Here is a 6,009-nt window from a genome sequence, read left to right as displayed (position 1 = left end):
GTTGCTAGGTAGAACAGAGTGATGAAATGAAAGCATGGAGTACCTTCCACGGTAACTCTCAGCTCTTTGTTGGTCTCACACACTGCTCGTTCCTTTTGATGTGTCTATCTTGACTCTTCCCATCTTTCAAACATTGATGGAGCACAATTAAGTGCAAGGCAAAGGGAACACAAAAATTAATACCTGGTCTCTCAGGGAGCTCAATTTGCTGCCTTTGCTTCTTCCTTAGATCTTAGATTTTGCCCAAGGGCCAATGAGAAAGATTCACATAAAGTTCCCAAGGCTTGAAATTCCCTGCCCTGGCTTCTCCTAAAGCTACAGTTTCAGTGCATCTGATATAACACTTACCACCTTAGATTCTCCTGTGATTTTTAGCTTAGGACCTTCTCCCTTGCTGCCCCAGCACCCAGCACAATAAGAGCTGGGATACTGGGTTTGTATCCCAGTTCTTGATTTTGGACAAAATCCCATATTGTATTGAGATTCAGTTTCTTCACTTTTATAAGCAAATCAAAGAACATATTTCACAAGACAGTTGAAGGATCAGAAGAGGTCCTGTTTATTTTGGGCATACTTGGCATGCCAACATACATTCATATACTTAATAGATAGCAGAACTATACACATATTGGTTTCTTTCTATGGTAGGCTGAAGAATGGTCCCTCAAAAGATGTCCATGTACTAATCTCTAGAACCTGTGAATATCTACCTGACATTGCAGAGAAACCCTTTGTAGATGTGACTAAGTCAAGACTTTGAGATAGGGAGGTTATCCTGGGATCTATGGGTGGACAGGGAGGTTATCCTGGGATCTATGGGTGGATCCAATATAATCGCAAGTGTTCTTACAAGAGGAAGGCAGGAGGTTCAGAGTCAGAGAAGATGTGACAATGGAAGCAGAGATCACAGGGATGCTGCTTTAGTTTGTTAATGCTGAAGGAAATGCAATATAACAGAAATGGGTTGGCTTTTAAAAAGGGAATTTATTAAATTACAAGTTTACAGTTGTAAGGTAATAAAAATGCCCAAACTAAGGCACCTAGGGAAAGATAACTTGACTCAAGAAAGGCCAATCTGGGAAGGCACGTGGCTGGTGTGTGCTGATCCTTTGGCTTCTAGTCTCAAACAGCTTCCCCTGGGGCGTTTTCTTTCTGCATCTCCAAAGGTCTATATCTGTGTCAGCTCTGAAGCTTTTTCCAAAATGGTTCCCTTTGAGAGAACTCTAGTAAGCAACCCACCTTGAACGAATGGGGACACATTTCCATGGAAACCACCTAATCAAAGTTCCCACCCAGCAATATCGGATCAGGATTAAAGAACATGACTTTTCTGGGGTACACAAAGTTTCAAACCAGCACAGACACCTTTACTGGAAGTGGGGGCCAAAGCCAAGGAATGTGGACAGCCTCCAGGAACTGGAAAAAGCAAGGAAGATATACTCCCCTAGAGCCTCCAGGAGGAGAGCAAACCTGCCAATGTCTTGATTTTTGGCCTATAAGACCCATTTTCATACTTCTGACTTCCAGAATTATAAGAGAATAAATTTGCGTTGTTTTCAGCCACTACATTTTTTTTCATTTTCATTTTTTTCATTTCAATTTTATTCGTGCACCATACAATCCAACCTAAGTAAATAGAGGTACCTTTACCACCATCATCTATTTGAAGACATTTCCTTTTCTTCAGCAAATAATCCATACCCCTCCCCCAAACCCCCTTCCTGTTGACATTTAGTTTTGGCACAATTGCAAAATTATGCATAATGCCTTTGTTACAGTCAGCAGAAGCATATTACAATGTCACTGTTGACTGTAGATCCTGGCTTGCTTTGGTTGTACTTTTTTCTGTATCCCATCCATTTTCAATACCTTGCAATGTTGACATTCATTTGTTCTCCCTAATGCAAAAATGTTTTTATACTTGTACATTTAATCACCAAGGCCACTAAGTTTTGTTACAGCAACAATAGGAAGCTAATATGCCTCCTATTTCCCAAAAGAAAAAAAAGTAACCAAATAATGATGCTAATGTTTGGCAACTTCTTATTACTCAGAAACTTCTGGCAACTTCTCTTCTCAGATCTTTGCATTTTTTTCTTCCCTCCCTTCCTCCATTCCCCTTCCTTTTTCCCTCCACTTTTCATTTAGGAAATAGTTACGAGGCACCTATGTGCACTTTCACAGAGCTGCCAATAGTCCCAGATAATCTCTTTCTTGCACTGGAGTCTGCGACAGTGTATTTGTTCCTCTGGATTTCTATTAACATCTTGTTCCAAAAAGGCATACAGTATCACAATCTGCTGCATTTACATTAAAAAGTAGGGAAGGTGACTGTTTTAGCTTCCTAGGCTGGTCAATCAAATATCACGTAATGAGTTCACCTCAACAATGGGAATTTATTAACTTATAGTTTGAGGCTAAAAGAAAATGATTTCTCCCTAAAGACCACATTCTGGGACTGGCTGCCAGTGATCCTTGGCTCCTCGGTCACAAGGTAAGGTGTGCAGTAGCATCTCCTGGTCTCTCCCTTCTCTTCTAGACTCCACTGATGTGGCTCCTTGCTTCCTGTAGCTTTTCTCTCTCTCATGTATGAATTCATTCCATTCATAAAGGACTCCAGTAATTGAATTAAGACCTATCCTAACTGGGCTGGGCCAAACACACCTTAACCGAAGTAACCTCATCAAAAGGTCCTACTGACAGTGGGTTCATATCCACAGACATGGACTAGATTTAAGAACGTATTTTTCTGATGCATATACAGCTTCAAACCACCACAGCAGCCATGGCTTTCATTTTCTGATCTTTTTATTCTAACTATAAATTAATAAACACAATTTAGAAAACTTGGGAAATACACACACTAAAATTACAAAATATAAAGATAAAAATTGCCCCTCAGAGAAAACTGTTGTTAATATTTTACGATAAGTCTTTTTCTGTTTTTGCTATGACTATTAAGGTATGTATACAAGCATACCTTTTTTCCATTTTTTAAATTATAAATAACAAACATTTTATAATTTTAATTATAAATAACAAACAAACTTACAAACATTCTTGACATACAAGTATTCTTGACATCGTGTACAATCAATGGCTCACAATATCCTCACATAGTTGTGTATTCATCACCATGAGCATCTTTTTGAACATTTGCGTCTCTCCAGCAAAAGTAAGAAAAAAGTAAAACTCATACATGCTATACTCCTTACCCCTCCCTCTCATTGACCACTAGTATTTCAATCTACTCAATTTATTTTAACCTTTGTTTCCCCTATTATTTGTTTATTTCTTATTCATATTTTTTACTCATCCGTCCATACTGTAGATAAAAGGAGTATCAGACACAGGGTTTTCACAATCGCACAGTCACATTGCAAAAGGTACATCATTATACAATCATCTTCAAGAAACATGGCTACTGGAACACAGCTCTATATTTTCAGGTACTTCCCTCCAGCCACTCTAATATACTAAACACTAAAAAGGGGATATCTATATAATGTGTAGGAATAATCACCAGGACAACCTCTAGACTCTGTTTGAAATTTCTTAGCCACTGACACTTTATTTTGTCTCATTTCTCTCTTCCCCCTTTTGGTAGAGAAGGTTTTCTCAATTCCTTGATGCCGAGTCCCAGTTCATTCTAGGATTTCTGTCCCACGTTGTCATGGAGGTTTACACCCCTGGAGTCATGTCCCACGCGGAGGTGGGGAGGGCAGTGAGTTTGCCTGCCTTGTCGGCTAAGAGAGAGATAGGCCACATCTGAGCAACAAAAGAGGCTCTCTGGGGGGTGACTCTAAGGCCTAATTTTAAGTAGGCTCAGCCTCCCTCTCCTTTGCTCGGATAGTGTCACAGGGGCAAACCCCAAGATTGAGGGCTTGGCCTATTGATTTGGTTGTCCCCACTGCCTGATACCTTTCTATTTTGTGGTTCATTTTACCAAAAAAGGTTTGCACACCCTAGTACTATTCTGTAAATTTTTTTTTTTACTTAGTAATTTCTCAATATCAATAACCTTCTCTTTATTGCACAGCTTTAAAAGTCATTAAATTGTTAAATGAATAGATTTGATTGCAACTAAAATCTTGAAGGACAAGTAAAGACTGCTCCACTAAGCTGGGAAGCAATAAATGTGAGGGGGAGGATGGTCCTTCCCCCTGGTCCATTCTTCCTGGGAAAATAAGCCCTACCTCCAGGCAACTGTCTATCCCTAAATCCCAAGTTGAGTCTTTCAGAGTGGCTGTGTTTTACCTTGTTCACTACAAATCCTTTCCTATGTCTTTGGATTTTTAATACATGATTTATTATATGTGTCTTAAGACCTTTCTGAAGAATCTGACCCATTTGCAAATGGAATGATTCTTCCTCAAATCCCAAAGACAAATTGTCAAGTAAGTAAAATTGTCAAGTAAGGTCTTGTTTGTTAAATCATGTTGCTTTCAACATAATGTATTTTCTCAAGTTCAATAAATAGTTTTCTCTCAGCTGAATTTTTTTAATTCAGTAGAATTGTGTGTGTGTGTGTGTGTGTGTGTCTGAGTTTCAAGTGTGATCTGAGACATTCGCTCTGGTTAGGTAAAATCCATTTTCCAATTTGGGGGCAAGGCTAACCCTTGCACAACTGGGCAATAGAGTACTCTGGCAAAGAACATGGATTTAGGATTCAGACAAATTTGTTTTCAAATCGGGCTCTGCCACATCCTTCCTGTGACCTTGGGCAGTTAATAACCTTTCTAAGCTTCAGATTTCTCATGTGGGAAATGGGTTAAGTACATCTGCCCTACAACTTGCTGTGAAGATTCAATGAAATCAGCAGTGATGGAATCAAGAGAGGTAAAGAATCATCTGTTGGGACTTTAGAACACTATTGCTACACATACATAATTGCCATCAACCCTCCTGAGTCATCCAAAATAGACTTACAACTTAAGAAAAAACAGAGGTGTGCAATACAACTTCAGTTCAAGCCTCCTAGACCTACAGGCCAACCAAAATACATTCTCAAATCTAAGCCATATAGAAATTCTGGGGCCACCTCTGAAGATTATGCATATATAGCCCATAGTGCAATGCCTGGTAAATAAATGTCAACAATCATTACTATTATTGTTATTCACCAGTTTACCAAAAGAGATTATAGTTTCTCTTTGCCTGTGTAGCAACAAAATCATAAAGGATGGGTTAAGGTCATACCTGCCCTTCCTACAATGGTTCAAATTCACCATCTTTTCAAGAAGCTCACTACATTCCCATAATGCCTCTTAACTTTTTAATTCTGACCAATATTCATTCATTCGGACATTCCTAAGTTGCCTTATTCTAAAAAGGATCTGGAAATTTTTACTTTTAATTTCTTTTTTCATATGTGGCCACTTGGCTTTCTCACTTCTCTTTGGTTGATATTTCTTTTCTTTTCTTACTTTTTGCATTTCTGATTATCAAAGTATATATCAAAGTATCAGAATTTCATTGTAGAATATTGTCAACCTTTTAATACATTTCCTTTTTTCATACATATACATTTTCTATGTATAAAAATTTTCTACATACAAAAATGAAGAGAGTTGAAATCAAATTATATATACATTTTTGTATCTTATTTTTACTCAAGCTGAAATTCCCATGTCATTATACACTTTTTAAATGTAAAACATTTAAAATTGTTGACAGTACAATATATAAAATAGCTATTATAAATGCACACAGTGTATTCCATAGCTGCCAGGTTTACTTTTTTTGGAAACTAAGTTATACTGTATTTAAGACTTGTGTCTTCACCCTTGAAAAATCCCACATTCTAATACAGTGATGGGTGGTCAAACTTAACAGTACGACATGTTAAACACCAGGATCAAGTCATAACCAATTTTATTGCAAAAGAACCCTGTAAATATTTATCAATTCTAACACCTTATTGGCTACCCAGCAACTCATTAATATATAGAAAGGTGTATCAAAAGAAGTAAGAAATATCACCCACCCCTTCCACACATCAGCAATTTG

Source organism: Tamandua tetradactyla, chromosome 4 (assembly GCF_023851605.1).
Source record: "Tamandua tetradactyla isolate mTamTet1 chromosome 4, mTamTet1.pri, whole genome shotgun sequence".
Taxonomy (NCBI): Eukaryota; Metazoa; Chordata; class Mammalia; order Pilosa; family Myrmecophagidae; genus Tamandua; species Tamandua tetradactyla.
The sequence above is the reverse complement of the archived record's forward strand: the minus strand, read 5'-3'. Positions refer to the sequence as shown.